The sequence below is a fragment of the Elephas maximus genome, chromosome 9 (genome assembly GCF_024166365.1).
Source record: "Elephas maximus indicus isolate mEleMax1 chromosome 9, mEleMax1 primary haplotype, whole genome shotgun sequence".
Taxonomy (NCBI): domain Eukaryota; kingdom Metazoa; phylum Chordata; class Mammalia; order Proboscidea; family Elephantidae; genus Elephas; species Elephas maximus.
The window spans coordinates 27,078,781-27,098,132 of record NC_064827.1 but is presented as its reverse complement, the minus strand read 5'-3'; the positions used below and the strand labels follow the sequence as shown (position 1 = coordinate 27,098,132).

General features: G+C 38.4%; 1 pseudogene; it reads left to right on the top strand.

The window, feature by feature from the left end:
* The first annotated feature begins 17,813 nt into the window (after window positions 1–17,813).
* LOC126082611 (histone-binding protein RBBP7-like) lies at window positions 17,814–19,106 on the top strand (annotated as a pseudogene).
* Window positions 19,107–19,352: the final 246 nt, after the last annotated feature.

Below are 19,352 nucleotides of genomic sequence, written 5' to 3'. Positions count from 1 at the left end.
TATGATGCAATTGAAAATACCATGGCTTGGGTCAGGCGCACCTTAGTCTTCAAGGTAACATCTTTGCTTTTCAACGCTTCAAAGAGATGTTTTGCAGCAGATTTGCCCAATGCAATGCCTCTTTTGATTTCTTGACTGCTGCTTTCATGGGTGTTGATTGTAGAACCAAGTAAAATGAAATCCTTGACAGCTTCAATCTTTTGCCTGTTTGTCATGATATTGCTTATTGGTCCAGTTGTGAGGATTTTTGTTTTCTTTATGTTTAGGTATAAACCATACTGAAGGCTATGGTCTTTGATCTTCATCAGTAAGTGCTTCAAGTCCTCTTCACTTCTAGCAAGCAAGGTTGTGTCATCTGCATAACATAAGTTGTTAATGAGCCTTCCTCCAATCCTGATGCCCCATTCTTCTTCATATAGTCCCGCTTCTCGGATTATTTGCTGAGCATACAGATTGAATACGTATGGCAAAAGGATATAACCCTGACGCACACCTTTCCTGACTTTAAACCATGCAGTATCCCCATGTTCTTTTGGAACAACTACCTCTTGATCTATGTACAGGTTCCTCAGGAGCACAATTAAGTGTTCTGGAATTCCTGTTCTTCCCAATGTTACCAATAATTTGTTATGATCCACACAGTTGAATGCCTTTGCATAGTCAATTAAACACAGGTAAACATCTTTCTGGTATCCTCTGCTTTCAGCCAGGATCCATCTGACATCAGCGATGATATCTCTGATTCCATGTCCTCCTCTGAATCCAGCCTGAATTTCTGGCAGTTCTCTTTCAATATACTGCTGCAGCTGCTTTTGAATGATCTTCGGCAAAGTTTGCTTGCGTGTGATATTAATGATATTGTTCAATAATTTCCACATTCGGGTGGATCACCTTTCTTAGGAATAGGTATAAATATGGATCTCTTCCAGTCAGTTGGTCAGGTAGCAGTCTTCCAAATTTCTTGGCATAGATGAGTGAGCACTTCCAGTGCTGCATCCGTTTGTTAAAACATCTCAATTAATATTCTGCCAATTCCAGGAGGCTTGTTTTTTTGCCAATGCCTTCAGTACAGCTTGGACTTCTTCCTTCAGTACCATAGGTTCCTGATCATACATATGCTGCCTCTTGAGGTAGTTGAATATTGACGAATTCTTTTTGGTATAATGACTTTGTGTATTTCTTCCATCTTCTTTTGATGTTTCCTGTGTCGTTTAATATTTTCCCCGTAGAATCCTCCACTATTGCAACTCGAGTCTTGAATTTTTTCTTTAATTCTTTCAGCTTGAGGAATGCAGAGCATGTTCTTCCCTTTTGGTTTTCTATCTCCAGCTCTTTGCACATGTCATTTAATACTTAGTCTCCTCGAGCAGCCCTTTGAAATCCTCTCTTCAGTTCTTTTCATCATTTCTTCCTTTTGCTTTAGCTGCTTGACATTCAAAAACAAGTTTCAGAGTCTCTTCTGACATCCCTTTAGGTCTTTTCTTTCTCTCCTGTCTTTTTAATGGCCTCTAGCTTTGTTTAGCTTTCTTCATGTATGATGTCCTTGATGTCATTCCATAACTCATCTGGCCTTTGGTCATTAGTGTTCAACGCATCAAAACTATTCTTGAGATGGTCTCTAAGTTCAGGTGGGATATACTCAAGGTTGTTATAGTCCTATGTATTCAAGGGGCTTATCTTTAAGAATCTCACTTAAATATTCTGTACCTGTTTTCATTTGATATATTTTCCACATCCACATCTACACAAGACTTATAGAAGGAAATTGACAGGAATTAAGAAGAATCTAGTTACATGTACACAGATCTATTTTTTAAAAAAGAAAGTGGTAATCACAAAAAGGTTAATGGTGTGTTTTAGAAAATACATGTTATATATTTATTTATTTATGCCAATGTCTTCTTCCTGGAATTATTTAAAATCATTTGAAACAGGCCCTCAAATACAAGGATATGGATATTGGAAAGAAGGCTTAACCATATAGTTTAATCAAGTTATTGAATGAAAATCTTTCTTCCTCAGCAAACACACTACTTGTGCAACCACTGGTTTAAACAATGGGGGTACAAAGACAAACATGGTGCCTGTCCTAAACACCATGTTCTAGGGTGAGGAAAGAGTGGGTATGTGTGACAGGCAGAATTACAGCCCCTATGATCTTTACTACCTGGTGTTATACCTTTTAATATGTTATATCACAAGGCAAAAGGGAATTAAAATCATTGACTGATTGAGGTTGCTAACCAGCTGACCTGAAAATAGGAATATTATCCTGGATTATTCAAAGTGTATCCACATGAGCCCTCAGAGAGGCAGGGAAAGGCAAAGGGTGAGTCAGAGAGATGCAGCAGAAGAGCTTTGCAGCTTGAGAGGGACTACAGCCTTTGCTGGCCTTTAAGGTAGAGGGAGGGGGCCACAAGTCAAGGACTGTGGATGCCTCTAGAAGCTGGGAATAGCTCTCACCCGAGAGCCAGCAAGAAATGGGGACTTTAGTCCTACAACAAGTAACTGAATTCTGCCAACAACATGAATGAGCAAAGAAATGGATTCTCTCCTAGAGCATTCAGAAAGGAATATAGTCCTGCTGATGCCTTGATTTTAGCCCAATGAAACCTGTGTAGGACTTGTAACCTATAGAAGTTTATTATGGCCTGGGCTAGAACTTGGCGAGGTAGCCATATAAACAACTGTATGGGAGACTGGGAAATGGAATTGAGCTGTGTGTTTAGGAAGAAAAGTGAAAAAGGTTTACTGAACAGCTAGCTAGTCTCTGAAGCATGAATCAATAGAAAAAGAAACCAAATGTATAAATAGATAATTTACCAAAAATAAAACCAATAATCATTTTTAAAGCATTTAACATCAACAGGAATCAAAAATACAAATTAAAACAAAGAATGACAATTTTTCATTTAACAAATTGACAAATATTTTTGTAAATGATGATATGCAGGGTTGACTAGCTAGATCAGGAGAAAATGAGACTCATACTGTGCCAGAAGAAGCGTATGTCCTTCCTTGAGGACAATTTGGCAGTGTATGTCACAAGCTCTTCAAAATACACATCCTGGTAGCCAGCAACATAACATCAATGAATTATCCTATGGAAATTATTAAGGATCATTTCAATTTTTTGATATATCAATATTGAAAATACGATAGTACAACTAGACAAATAGCATTTGAATCTGTAGATTTTTGAATTATTTTACACCTAAGAGGTATTTTTTGTGTAATGTTTAAAACAAAATATTTTTAGGTATATACAATTTAATCTAGCAAGTAACTTTTAGGAATGTATCCCAAGGAAATAATTAAAGAAGAGTGCCAGACTTCCCTACAGCATTGTTAAAACAACCTAAATAGTAAACAATAGTAGTTTGGTTAAATATAGTATATTAAATCTATTCAATGGAATACAATACAATCATTAAAAATGATGTTGTAGAGGTGAAAAGATGTGGAATATATATTAAATAGAAAAAAAAGATTATAAAATACTATGTATAATAGTGCTGATCCCTTGCTTGTAAAAGAAAAAGTGCATATATGTATGTATGGGAAACCCTGGCGGCATAGTGGTTAAGAGCTATGGCTACTAACCAAAAAAGGTCAGCAGTTCAAGTCCACCAGGTGCTCCTTGGAAACTCTATGGGGCAGTTCCACTCTGCTGTATACGGTCACTATGAGTTAGAATCGATTCAATGGCAACGAGTTTTTAGTATATATGTATGACTTATGTAATATATACCTAACAGATTTTGAAAGGGATTTATATTACTACAGCAAGGTGTGGAATTATTAGTGGTGTTTATTTCCTCCTTATTGCTTCTTTTTAAGAAAAATATTTAAAAAATAATCATGTATTTCTGCCATAATATAAAAAATGTTTTATAAGAAACCAAAATATACAGGTAGAGAAGGTTCTCAAAATTCAGGTTCTGTAAACAAAAATGACTCTGGTGTAGTGACTTGACAATGTATGGAATATTTCCTTTATTCTAAAATACTCTGTTACAATAGCTTCCAAGGCCATAATCTCTTTCCTCCCCATACCTTTTAACTCTTTAACAGATGATGGCACACGTATGTTCCAGCTACATTTTCCACTCCTAGAGGTTTATTGGCAGGCACTTGAGCTACTTTAGTATGTTCTCGTGTCATGGTGGGTCTTGGTGCAACTGCCTAAAAAACAAGGAAGTTGGTCTGCACCACATTTGAATGTTGAGAGCCATTTGTATGAGAGGATGCTTCCTGAAGGAGTGATTGTGTGAAACTTTTGTGTCTTTTGGCTTCTGTATGAAGAGATACAGCTTGCAGGTATGTTTACTATTTCCTTTATCGGCATTCAGAAATATTCAAGTAAATGAGTTATTTTTGGAGTGAAAAGTTTTTCACTTCCTAGGCCTGGGGATTAATATGTCCCACAAGTGTGATATGTTTCATGGAACATGGGACCGATATGTCGCACTCTAAATCAAACTGATAACGATTATATGCAGCAAGTGCAGTGTTTATTTAGTATTTTATGTGTATTTTTGGAATGTTAAGTAAGATATTTTATGGCTCAAGTGTAACCAGGAAGTGTGATGTACTTCCTGGGCCATGGGACTGATATGTACCACTTGCAATTAGCACCCCATTTTTTCAAATAATAAAAAATATCAACAATGATTCAGCACCTATTCCATTAGTGAAAAAATATAGCATCAACAAAAAGTTCTAAGAAAAAAAATTTCACCCGTAAAAGCCCCTGGAATTGTGGCCAGCTTTCAGGTACACGGAATAAAGGAAGTCAGAATTTTCCCCTGAGATATAGTTGTTTTTCAGAAAGTATTGTCTATACCTATGAACATATGGCATAATAGTCTCTGTTTCTAAATATTGACTATGTGTAATAAGAACTTCCATTTATAATTCCTCTAAGAGAAAAAAAAATAGGTATCAGTTTACTCCAGTAGGTTTGGAAGCTGGAGTGTTAGATGATCTTCTACACAGACACCAAAATTAGCCAGTATGATGGTGGGATGTGGAGAGAAAAGAAACCCATGAGCCAGGTGTCAAAGTTTCAATAAATGTGGAAACATTAGTGGAAGGAAAGTAGATGAAAGCAAATGACGGGAGAAGCCTTATACTTGGAGGAACGTTCCCATCTAGGTGAAAGAATGCTAGGTTGGAAGTGACTGGGGATGTGATCCCTCATCCTAGAACTTGGTAAGCTAGACCTGAAAGAAAGAGTTGCTTCCACCTGAGTTGTCCTCAGAGGTCTAAATATCAGTTGAGGCCAGGAGGGAAAGACAAGGCTAAGGAACTAGGGGGTTTGTTTATTATAGAACAGGGTTCCAGCAAGTACTTACTATGTACTTAATTCATTCCATCTTCACAATGGCCCTAGAAGGTAAATGCGAATATAATCCCCATTTTCCAGTTAAGGAAACAGTCACAAGAGATGAAGTGACTTGCTCAGTATCATACAGCTTGTAAATGGCACATGTGGGATTTGGATCAATCAATTCAGTTCCAAAGCCCACACTTTTAAACACTACACTTTTCTCCACCCAAACGGCTTGGAAAAGATGGGAAAAGTAGGAGGATAAGTCAAAGGAGAAGAAGCAACTAAGTAACATGAGACCCAGAGGCAAGGTTTGGTGCAAGCATTGTGATAGCCTCGCAGGTTTCAGGAGGTAGAGTATGGAAGAATTAAAACCACAGCAGGTAAATTTTCCTGTTGAAAATTTGGCCAGGACTAACATTAATTATGACAAAGTAATATATAAAATTCTAAATATTGGTATATGCATATTATATTTTAATAGTAATTTCAAAACAATGCAACAAATCACTACTTGAGTAATCTTTACAGGTCACACACACAAAGCTTATGGTTTAGTATGCTTAGTTTTATTATTTGATGCATTTTATGACATGTTTAAGACATTTTAAGAATTTATACATATTTTATATATATACGTACACACACACCACACACACACAAAGTACACCTTTGGAAAACAGTGACATTTGGCTGAATCTGTACAAACATTGGATTGATACAGGCGGAGAAAAAAGTAAAATTAAGAGAAGGTGGCCAGGAGAAAAATCAGCCTCCAAAATACTAATGATTAGATTTCATGTATAAATGCTAATTAATTTTATGCTTTTAAGCTATTTAGCATACAATTAATTCAAGGTAGTCAAAAATATATAACTTTATAATTGTATAAGTCAAGAATGCCAAAATTAATTTTTTTTAACCAATTTAATTATGATTTACAACCTCATTGTATTCTTAGGATTTTTCCAATCAAGTTTTTGCCATATTCTCCATACCATTTATGAATATGAAAACTATTCCTATGAATTAATGGTATTTATGTTGAAAAGAAATATAGGTTTTCAGTTGAAATCATCAAAGAACACAAGCAAAACCGTTTTAGGTTTGAATTGTTGCAGATATTGCCTCAATTCTCCACTTTCCTCAGGTAGGCCTGACCTCTGACAAAGGCTTTAACTAACAAGCAAATTTAACACTTCAGCTGTTTCCCGTGCCTTAAATCTGACCATTTTGGAGTGCCTTCAAATGAGCCAGATGAGGAACTACTTAATTAGGATTTTAATTATTTTCTTGCCTTCTGATAGGATCTAGGAATCACTGGGAAGCAGCTTGTTTTTGCAGTTTCTCAGCTGCTAACACTGTTCCCCAAGGCGGTGTTTGTGGTAAATTCCCAGCTCTGGGGAGCACCAGAGAGAAGCCTCACACTGCAGGGCAGGGAGGTGCTGCCGCCGCCTGCTTGAACTTACATGGTAGCCTGAACTCCATCATCTCAGCAGGACACAACTGTCTCCTTTCAGTAGGATGAAGTTAGTGTACTTTGGCTTCAGAATCATGTTGTATCTTTGAACTTCTCTGTGTTCCTACAGTGCCTGAGCTCTGAGCAATAAAGTGGGAGTGGCAGTCGGCCCTTGACTCTAGCTTTTAAGTGTGTATGCAGTTCACATATTTAAAAATATTTTCAGCTCACAAATCAGTTTAAAAAGGATGAGAGAATTAACTTGATTATAAAAATTCACCCCATTTAAGATTTAACAGCAAAAATAAGTAAGAACATAGCCCTGGTGGTGTAGTGGTTAAGAGTTTGACTGCTAACCCAAAGGTCAGCAGTTGGAATCCACCAGCCTCTCCTTGGAAACACTGTGAGGCAGTTCATCTCTGTCCTATAGGGTTGCTATGAGTTCGAATGGACTCGACGGCAACGGTTTTTTGTTTTGTTTTAAATTAGTGTTCAGGGTTTCCAGAAGCAAACAACCTCAGAATAGAGAAGGTAGAAATTTAGACATTATACTTTAGCCATTATGCTAAAGTAATTTACAAATGAAATTGTTATTTACAAATGAAATTCATTTATGAATTACTACGAAGTAGCTTGTGTACACATAAAAATAAATGAATGTTAATGTCTCTGTATTTATCATGGTGGATGATTTATCTGGAGCCTTTGTGTTAACGTTAGCCACTATTTGTCCAACAACACAGCCCATTGCTGCTGTCAATTCTGACTTATAGCAATCTTATAGGACTCAGTAAAACTGCCCCATAGGGTTTCCAAGGCTGTAATCTTTAGGGAAGCAGACTGCCACACTTTCTGCTACATCCTTTCCCCCTTGGAGGGGCTGGTGGGTTCAAATCGGCAACCTTTTGATTAGCAGCCAAGCGCTTAACCACGCACCACCCAGGCTCCTCATCCACTGTAAGACAGGCTTTAAGGCCCACTTTTAACTCTGTGGACTTACTGCTGAAACTTCTCAAGGGTTGCCATTTCAATCCTATACATTCGAGCTTGATCTCTGAGGGCTGTTGTGGCATGCAGAATACTAAAGACAGCCCACCAGGATTCCTAGCCCTGGGTTATTGGTCAAACACTAACCTAGGTACTGTCATGAGGGAATTTTGCAGATGTAACACAGGGAAATTATCCAGGCAGGCCTGTTCCAATAGCGTGAATGCTTTAAAATCAGAACGTTTCCTGTGATTGATGGCAGAAGAAGAAGTCAGAGAAATTTAAAGCAGAAGAAGGATTCTACATGCCACTGCTGGCATTGAAGATGGAGGGAGCCATGTGCAGGGAAAAAAGAGAGGCCTCTAGGATTGAGGGCAACCGTCATCTGTTAGCCAGCAAGAAAATGGAGACTTCAATCCTGGAATCCCAATAAACTAAATTTTGCTAAGACCCTGATTGAGCTTACAGGCAAAGTCCTCCCCAGAGCCTCCAGATGAGAGTCTAGCCCAATAAATGTTTTGTGAGACTTAAGAAGAGAACCCTGCTGGAGTCATGCCCTACTTCTGAACTGTGGAACAGTGAGTTTATCAATGGGTGTACTTTAAAATCACTAAGTTTGGAGTAATTTGTTACAAAACAATAGAAAACTAATGCAGCAGTGCTTCAGTAAGTATATTCAGATTGACAGATTGTTCCACCAGTTCTGACTTACTTTTTCCCACCTCAGACTTATCTCTGTTTATCTACTCATCCTACCTTGCTTGTACCAAACATACGTTTGTTTGGCCTTTCCTGGTCCACTTATTAGTGTTCTTGTTGGCAGACAAGAACAAAAAAGATCAAAGACAATATTTACAAATGTGTTTTCTAAAGTGTAAGGTACAAACCTCTGGTGGCATCTGACGTGGTTTTAGATGGCTCCCAGGCCCAGCATTAGTTAACATTGAGTCTTAGGGAAAAAGTGATTCACTTTTCAACTCTCTTCTGTTCCTTCTGATTCAAATTATGGAGAAAGTCTCAGTTTGGTACTAATATGATTTAACACCTAATCTAAGACTGACAAAGAGCACGTCTCAGGTGGAGAGCTCTCCATTGTCATAGTCTCTAGCTAGAATTTAATAATATCATGTAGTTTACTGTATTACTTTCTATTATTTCTGGAAAGTTATATTGGATTTCTGGTTTTGATAGCAATATAGTTTCCTTATTAAGTAGTGTATTTCGGTGAGTCTAAGTTACATGTTTTTTTCCCCACATTTTCTTATCTCTGAAATCATAATAAGTCTCACAATTTTTTTTTTTCTTTTTTACTTTTGCTGCCTCTGACCACCCTCTTGCTCTGTGAAGCAGAACCAAGCAGCTATAAGGTAACTGCCGGGGCCAGCCCTTCTCACCAGCCCAGTCCATGCAGTCTCCTTGTCCATTTCCCTCTCCCTGAATCCAAGCCTGGGAGTCCCTGAGCTGAAAACACGAAGATTTTACACTGGAGAAGCCTGCTGCAAGGCAAAGTGATTTTTCTGGGTGATGAACCGGTTCTAATATTCATCAGCTATGGAAGCAGAACCATAAAATTCTCCTCCTTAAGTTGGCTAGTAAATACTTAGGAAACTTATCCGTCACTGAGAGAAAGTCTAAACAAGCACTTTCAATAAGTTAAAAATTAAAAATTCTAAGAAGGCATTGTGTCATAATTTAATTGACACAATTATTTTTTCTTTCTTGATAGTACAAAAAACAATGGAATATGTTACTACTGATGGTACCTTAGATTTGATGAAATGTGGTAATTATACTTAAGTAGAAATTGTTAAGTGAATAAATAGCACAGGTATATAAAACTATGAAGGTGGATATACAGATGACTGAAGTTTGGAAAACACTCTTTTGGCACAAGGACGGATCAAGTTCAGGTCTGACTGTTACAGGCATCAGAGTAACACATAAGCACTAGCCAAGAGCTAAGGGAAAAGTAAGCCCAGACTCTAGACATCATTGAAAATAAAGACTATTGTGGTGTTTGGTCTCTCGTTCCTGGGTGGGGGGTCATGGCCCCTACCTATTTTCAGAATGGTGATAGGGGTTTGAGGAGAAACTCTTGTTTTCTGTTGTTTGCTTGCTTGGAAAATTAATGACCGCTGTGAATCTTGCATCAAAACTTCAGCTCCTTCTTTGCAGCACAAGAAGAAAAAAGTCTCATTTAGGACAGAACGAACTGACCCAATAATCTTGGACTTACCTGGAACATACGCTGATCTTTGGTTTCTAAGATTTAAGGCTCCAGAGGAATCACAAAACCAAACTGAGGCAGCATTTTGAAAATGAGTGAATGTGAGCCCAAAATGTGAAGCCAGGAGTGGAGATGACTTTCCTCATTTTACCCATTTCATCCAGTCCACACCTCCTTCAAACAGTGGTGCTCTGCATCATTATCAGCCAGCGGTGTCCTGCAGAGAAGCAGGATCAGCTCCATAGTGCTGCCATCCTGCTCTGGCGAGGGAAAAGATCTGTGCTTCTTCCATCATTCTATACTTCCTTATGGTGAAACAAAGTTGAAAAGGCAAAGCAAGTGTATCACTTAGAAGTCCATCAGGGAAGCAGAATCACGCCGAATGCTATGGAATTAGGGATTTATTATAGGAATTAGAGCCGGCAAATCTATGGAAGGGCATTGCCTCTGTGTCTGCCTGAAGTCAACAGGGCCAGCAGTAAGAAGAAACACTGGATGTGACACAGGGCAGAGAGGACAAACTGGCACCTGAGAGGACAATCTGTCCAGCAGATCAGAAAGAACACGTACAATACAAGCTACAGTAGACCTGGTGCTTTGCCCCAGCCTTCAGAGCCTAATGGCTGCTGCTGTAATTCTGCCTTCTAAATATTGTGCAAATTTCTCTTGTTGCCAACCTTAACCCAGTACCACACAGGCAAGAGGATTCTCAGAAATATTGTTCTAACTTAGCTAACTTGACAAGGTATAAAAGTGGTACAGCGAAATAGTATCCAAATATTGTCAAAGTTCATAGGGAGGAGATAAGACCAGAGGAGCCCCAAAGACATTTAGCCTTATCCACCGTGGTCTCCCCATTTGGACCAGAAGGAAAAAAAAAATCCTATGACAGTTTAAAATTTTCAACATTCATGCCTATACACTAAACTGACACATTATCGGAATCTTCAACCAAACTGCAAGGACTAATTCCAAGGCTAAACGACAGAATGCTATATAACCTCCACTGAGCTTCTGGAAGATAGTAGGCCCTTCCCACTCGTGTTATGCCCATTGCAAAACAATGTCCTGGGTTAGATGTGTAGAGAAGAGATAAGGGTAGGATAACAAAGGAACTGAGGTTTGGTGAAAAAACAGCAAGGAGGATGAACAGAGAAACGATTTCTGAAGAATTACATACAGGATGGTTTTAGCAAGAACTGGGAGAAATATTCAGAATAGCTCATCATCCTCAAACCTATTCAGATGGAAAGCCCCTGGAGATCCATGGTGCTCTCTGCAATATATCATGAAATGCTGTTATATTTAATTTCATACGAATTGAGAACAATTTTTTGGAAGGAAATAAAGCTCTTTTATATGTAGGCCATATGAAGTTCAACCACAAGCACACATGCCCAGTGGTTCTCAAACCTGCTCAGATGGGAGGCAGCTGGAAGTCAAGGTATTGTTTTCAGAATACCATAAAATACTGATATATTTTTAATACTCTGTGAACTGAGAATGGTTCTTATTGAAGACAATATGACTACATGTGTACCGTATAAAATCTCTACCATGAACTCACATTTTCTCAAAACTGAAATTATCCAGTTGTTGCCAAATATTTCAAATGAGAATCACATTTTTTTTTTTTTTAATCTGCTAGACCAACTAGCCACAAAATGAAAAAAATATTTAAGAAAAATTTATGGACAAAGAGCTGTGAGAAAAAAAAAAATCTATTCAGTATTTTTTCTTTTTTTGAGAATTGGGAAAAGTCAAGCCATAGCCCCATTTCGGCATCCAAAAACACTAGTTACACAAGTAAAGATCCCATGTTCCATGGAATCTTGTTTTGAAAACCATCAATCTAGACCAACCCTCTTAAAATACAGATGAGGAACCTGGCCTAGAGAGAGTGTGACTTGCCTGTTAGTCATACAATTCATTGTTGACAGAACTGGGGCTAGAAACCATGTCTTAACTACTAATCCTGTGTTTTTACGAAATTATCCTGGGTCTCATTTAATGACCCACTGGCAATCAGGTGGTTTCTCTTCACAGAGGGGCTGGAGGAAGATTATGGAAAAGAGGATATACATACGGAAGACCTGGAGAGACTCTGCTAGTAGTCTACCTAGTCTAAAGTTAAAAAATAATCTTCAGATTCCAGAGAAGTATGATAGATTTAACATAGATGCCACTCAACTCCGCCAGCCCCCAGAGCCACATAGAAATAATTGAAGAAATAGGAAAACATTCCTGATATAGTTAGCTATAGAAAACCGGAAATGGTGCCATCTACATGATAGAAAATATTTATAACACACACAGGAGGAAAGATAAGCTTGAAAGAAGAGCTGATTCATAGCATGTGATAGAACAGTTTCCCTGGAAGTAGAAGAGACCTGAGTGGAACCCAATTAATACCCACTATCTTGCTTTACAGAAAAATTTGTTAGTCCCTGTCCTAAAAAGCTGACATGTTACAGTTTATAATATTTTTTTCAGAAAGACAGACAAGTTTCATCTCATGCTCCACTTCCGGTCTTTTGAGAGTAGCTCCTAGCTTGCTGTGTTGACTTCAATTCTGGGACTGCAAGTCCCTGGAAAACTGTGTTGCTTTCTACTAGAGATTTTTACCATGGGTGTAGGGAGGGTACTCTTTGCACACATACTATGTTTTTGCAAGAAACCCTGGTGACATACTGGTTAAGTGCTACAGCTGCAAGCCAAAAGGTCGGCAGTTCAAATCCACCAGGTGCTCCTTGGAAACACTATGGGACAGTTCCATTCTGTCCTGTAGGGTTGCTATGAGTCAGAATCAACTCAACCTCAGTGGCTTTGGTTTTGGTTTTATGTATTTGCCAACCACACTTAACATCATCATGAAAGACTGTAGCATTTACAGACATTTTCTTAATTCTTCCTACACACTCCCCAAAACATTTCTTAGCCATGACCATAGTGTATTTCCGTACTGTACCCTGTCCATGCATCTTAGTTGTACATGCTAGTCACTGTCAAATAATTACACTCCTACTTTATTTACTAATGATCCTAAGAGCTGTATAACTTTGGGTAAGTGACCTAACCCTTCTAAGCCTCGGCTTTCACATCTATAAAATGGGGATAATAATAAGATCTAGATCATAGGGCTGATGTAAGTATTAAATGAATTAATCCATGTAAAGCACTGCTTGTAGGACGGGCAATGAAAAGTGTACAATAAATGTTTACCGTTATTATTACTATTATTACTCCCCTTATACCTATAAGGAAAATGAGCCTCAGTAATTTACCCAAGGTCACAATGCTTGTATGACAGAATTGGAATTCGAGCCAAGCACTTAACACGGCTAATACACTGGGTGGTGAAAATGAAGGTGGTTTTTATTTCTTGGTGCTCTTCTGTATTTTCTAAATGTTATATAGTAGGTATATAGTATTTCAGTAATCAGAAAATAAATTTTATAAGTGGTATATAAAAATATAGAAACTGCCACATATGGACTCCTTCTTGCCCTTCTGATGCCCATAAGACCCCGTGCGTCTCATTTCCCTCTGACATCCCGGATTTTTACCTGCTCATCACCTCACTGCATTTCCCTTCAGCCTAATAAGAAGTAACTTTTCAGAAGTGATTTAAAATGTACAAAGAACTGTCAAAAATATTTTCTCATTTAATCCTCAAAGCAATACTTGGGGCTTGTATGATGATGATAGTGATGATGACCATTCTATACATTAGAAAGATTAGGCTTACAGAAACCCAAGGTCAGTTAACAAGGTAAAGAGCCCAACAAAGACTCAAGCCAACATGTTCCGACTCCAGAATTCTTTTTCTCGGTTCTTTCGGGATCTGGTTCTGAAATATCCAGTTCGCTTCTGCCATCTTGTTTTATGTTTTCTATACCCTCACCCCTGTATATATTCTGATTTCTGCTTAACTGCCTGGGTTATCTATCCCTTCATCACCCTGACTTTTTCCAGGTATGTGCTGATGGTCTGATTGATTGATCCACTGCCTAGACCAGACCCTTGATTTCTCTGCTAAGGTTTGATATTCCTGGGCCTTGTTCTTAGCTCAAATTTGCAATCCTTTGACTGCATGATTCTGCCTCAGATGGATAGATTGTTTTTAGAGATATGAAATGGGGAAATTTCTTTTATTTAGGTATTTTTTCTTTCATGTATAAACATTAACTAGCCTGTGGTGATTGGCTATGATGTATGATATACTTTGCCTAGATGTTTGTTAGAATCAAATTTAAAAATATTTTGAAAAAAGATAAACACTAAACAAAAGTAAAACATTGCTATTAAGGTATTTCTATATAAAGATGTCCTCACTGTGAAGTCATCCAGGCAGGGACTGAAACAAATAGGCACTTCATGCATTGGTCAACTTTTATGGAAGGAATATCAAGAATTTAAACACTATAAAAAGCATTAATGCTTTTTGATATAGCAGTTCTGCTCCTAGGAATTATGTTATATCCTTTAGATTATAATAAATTAGGTGAACAAAGGTTTATGTGTAAGAATGTCACTGTTATTTATAACAGCTAAAAATTATAAGCAACTCATATTCAAGACAAAATGCTATTAAATAAAACATGGCACATTCATGTGTTGGAACACTACGATAGCCATTCAAATCACGCAATAGGAAACAATATAAAAGCATGGGAATTTTTCATCATTTAATATTAAATGAAAAAGCATTTTACAAAACAATATTTGGAATGTATTCCCAATTTTATTTTGTTTTTATGGACATCAAAAATAGATTGAGAAATGAACACTAAAAGGTTAACTCTGGGTGGTCCTAAATGATGATGTTATGAGTAATTTAAATAACTTATTCCTGCCTTTGTGTGTTTTATCATTTTTTACAATAAATGTTACTTTTGTAATCAGAAAAAGATATTCATAAAAAGAAAAATAGGGCAAAGATAAAGAAAGGCTATCCATTTAGCTTATATCCCAAGACTAACTTTCAATGAAATATTGCTTTTAAAGTACTTGTAGAAATAATTCCCCTGGTACACATTCACATACAAATAGCAGCCCACAGTTTTGGCAACATTTCAGTGGATGTGTATAGCTGTCTAAAATGCTAGAAGAAAAGTAAGAGCTGTAGTTCCCAATATTTAGTCAATCGTATTTATTTTCATTTCAGAGTAACACAGTTATATAAAATGGGAGCTTTTATACAAGTTTTTAAAACATGAAAATTATTACTCAGTCTGGCTGCCAGGTTTTTGTCACCTGTTACTCTATTTTATTATTATTAATGTTCTGCATTAGATAGACTGCAATACTCCCAAGGGCTATAGAAAAAAAAAAAACTATTAATGTACTGTTTTGGAAAAATTTGTTGTTGTTACTTGTTATCAAGTTGGTTCTGACTCATAGTGACTCCATGTACAACAGAACAAAACACTGCCAGGTCCTACGCCATCCTCACAATTGTTGATACCTTTCAACTCATTTTTGCAGCCACCGTATCAATTTGTCTCATTGAGGGTCTTCCTCTTTTCTGCTCACCCTCTACTTTACCAAGCATAACGTCCTTCTCCAGAAATTCGTTTCTCCTGATAACATGTCCGAAGTAAGGGAGATGAGGTCTCACCATCCTTACTTCTAAGGACCTTTCTAGCTGTACTTCCCCCAAGAGAGATTTGGAAAAATCACCTCATTGTAATGGAATAATCTTGCTTTTGTTATGTCTTGTAGTAAAATAAATTTAATTTGATTCCTATTGACACTCTATATCTCTTTTATCCTTGCAGCTTTCCAGGTTTTTTGTTTTTGTTTTGTTTTTTGCCTTGTTGTTGTTAGCTGCTGTTGAGTTGGCCCTTGACTTATGGTGACTCATGCACAATACGGTCATACCTTCGTTGATCCATAAGGTTTCACTGGCTGATTTTCAGAACTAGATAGCCAGGTTTTTCCTACCCACTGAATATTTGTGTTTTTTATTATCTACATATATATTCATCTTTCAAATTTAATTTAAATTTATCTCATCCATTCATGTTATGCCTTTAACCTTTCTTACGTATCATCTGCTAAATTCCTCTTTTAGCTCACTAATGATGTTGCTTAAACAAGGCTAGCCTTTGCATCAACCACACCTTTCAACAATTCCCTACATCTAATAATTGCCATTTATCATTACTGATACTTACATTCCTGAAGCCAGTTTTTAATACCTGTGACAGTAGTCATATTCCAGCCAACTTGAATTAGTTTTCTTACTTGAAGGAATTTCACAAGACGGTATAAAAAATAATTTACAGAAGCTCAATTACTTAACAGATTAATGTTCACTATGTTCCATTTCCCATTGATTTTGTGACTTTTTTCTCAAAATGATTTACTTTAAATGAACCTTGACATTGACATGTCTAAAATCAAATGCAGCAGAGGTGGAGTAAGATGGCAAAGTGAGTGGATACTCCCATTTATGCCCCCAGCAACTAGCTTACTGAACAATGAATACAAATAAGCATGACTGAGATCTCAGAACTCTGGACAGCAGCTAAGGTACTGGAGAGTTGGGGTGAGTCCAGAAGTGGGGGAGAGGAGGAGCAGGGTCAGCTCAGAAGCCAGGAGATCCTACCCTCTAACATAAGGAGAGCTCGCTCATCACAGTCATTTTGGGAAGGGAATGGGTAACACCTTAAACAGGGAAAACAGAAAAGGAGCTAATCTGAGGAAACTCTAGCTCGATTTTTTTTTAAGGTGGTGCAAATCTGCCATGGGAATTCATGGGCTACGCAATTGGGAGAGGGTGAAGGGAGACCATGGCTCTGAGAGAGAGTGCTGTTGAATCTTGCTGAGGTCTAAGACAGATAGCCAGTAAGACCAAGAGGAACTGCAAGGGCAACAGGACAAAGGGAATACTTTAGACTGACAGGGACAAAGGAAACAGTCCATAATGGGACACCTTGGGAATACCTGTGCAGGAACGCCAATGAGAGAAAGACAATAGAGAGCCATGTACCATTGCCACAGTAAAGTCGAGCCCCAGCACTTATGTCAGCATCTTTAAACAACTAAACCCTCCTTCCCGCACATGGGTATTGAAGTATTGAATTCCAGAGACCAAGCAGACAGAACTCCTAAACCAGTGCTGAAAAAAACCTAAGAGTGCTATCTAGTGGTTCTCAGGAGAAGATGCCAAGCCTGCTGTCACCGGGTCACTATGACTCGTAAAGTACCTACGGGGCTGACAGGAGCTGCCCCGTGGAGTTCCCAGGGCCATTTTTGTGAAAAGGACGTGCCACAATCCTTTTCCCATGGAGCAGTTGGTGGATGCAGCCCCAGCCTTTCTGTTGGCAGCTGGCCATTTGACTGCTGTGCCACCAGGGTGTCCAAGCAGAAACTTTTCCCCACAATAAACAGAATAAAAATTTGAAGTTAAAAAAAAAGAATAAAATGGCCCAAGTTTAACAAAAGATAGTAAAACACACAAAATTACAAGATAAGAAGGAACAATCAAAAGCAAAACATGAAGAAGGGAAATTCTCTCCTTATGGAAGGTAGAATATTACAAGGAATTGATAACTTTCTATTTTCATGGTGCTAAATAAAGAAAACAAAACATGGAGAGAGTAGAACGCCTCAGACTTCAGTACCTGCGAGCATGAGGAGGCAGGGAAGGACATGGCATCTACGGAGCACCCAGGCAGCAAGCCACAGGAGCTTGAAGTGTGTGACACACCTGGAAAAGGCAGGAGCATCTGTGGTCGGGCTGCTCTTGGCTAGTGAGGGGAGTCTGAGGCAGCAGAGAGGGGTGAATGACCCAGCGTAGGATGGTGAGTAAAGAGATGTTTGAAGATACTGTGGAGGAGTGTGTCATCAATGAAGAATATAAAATCTGGAAGACAAATACATTGTTTCTGTATGACCTGGTTATGACCCATGCTCTTCAGTGGCCAAGTCTTATGGTTCATTGGCTTCCTGAATGACTAAACAGGAAGGAAAGGATGGTGGTCTTCATTGGCTGGAGCTGGGGGGACCCACAGGTCTGATGAGCAGAATCATTTGATGGTTGCTCTAGTACATATTCTGAATGAGGATGCACAGTTTGATGCTTCCCACTGTGACAGTGAGAAGGGTGAATTTGGCAGCTTTGATTCTGCAACAGGAAAAATGGAATACGAAATTAAAATTAGCCACAAAGGAGAAGTAAACTGTGCCCCCTACATGCCACAGAATCCTTACATTATTGCTACATAACCTCCATCTTCTGATGTGCTGGTTTTCAACTACACAAAACATGCTGATAAACCAGACCCAAGTAAAACCACCAAGACCCAAGTGGAGAATGTAATTCTGATCTTCACTTCAGAGTCACCAAAAGGAAGGCTATGGTCTTTCCTGGAATTCTGATTTGAGTGGACATCCCCTCAGTGCATCTGATGACCATACTGTCTGTTTATAGGATATAAATGCAGCTTCAAAGGAAGGCAAAATTTTGGATGCAAAAGCAATCTCCACTGGTCATTAGTCTCTTGTGAAAGATGTGGCCTAGTATCTGCTCCACACAAGTCACTGTTTGGATCTGTTGCTGATGATCAGAAACTTAGAATATAGGACATCAGGTCCAACACCACCTCCAAGCCAAGCCACTTGGTGGATGCTCACACAGCCGAGGTCAACTGCCTGTCATTTAATCCCTACAGTGAGTTCATTCTAGCAATAGGCTCTGCAGATAAGAATGTAGCTTTTTGGGATCCGTGTAATTTAAAATCAAAACTCCACACCTTTGAGTCACATAAAGATGAGACAAGGGCCACTGGTCCCCACGTAATGAAACTATCCTTGCTTCAAGTGGTACTACTCACCACCTCAATGTGTGGGATTTAAGTAAAACTGGAGAACAATCAGCAGAAGATGCAAAAGACAGGCCTCTGGAACTCCTGTTTATTCATGGAGGACACACTGCCAAGATACAGGATTTTAGTTGGAACTTCAATGGGCCTTCGGTTATTTGGTCAGTGTCTGAGGATAACATTATACAAATATGGCAAATGGCTGAAAACATTTACAATGATGAAGAGTGCAATGTCACAGCATTGGAACTGGAGGGGCAAAGATCTTAAACCCAAAGTCCAAGAGATTTTTCTGTTGAATGGAATGCTCCATGAATGCTTGCCTTATCGAGTGTCAAAAAGGCATTGTATAGTAGGAAACGTGAGTGGGTGGCATGACATTGTTTACCCTTGGTTCTAGCACTTTCAAGTGAGCTATTGCGTACTGTATCATATTGTAGCTGTTAGGGACAAAAGGAATGTTGTTTTAAAGTAGAAGTAGCAGGGTACTCCCTTTGATTGCACTGTTTTAAGTCC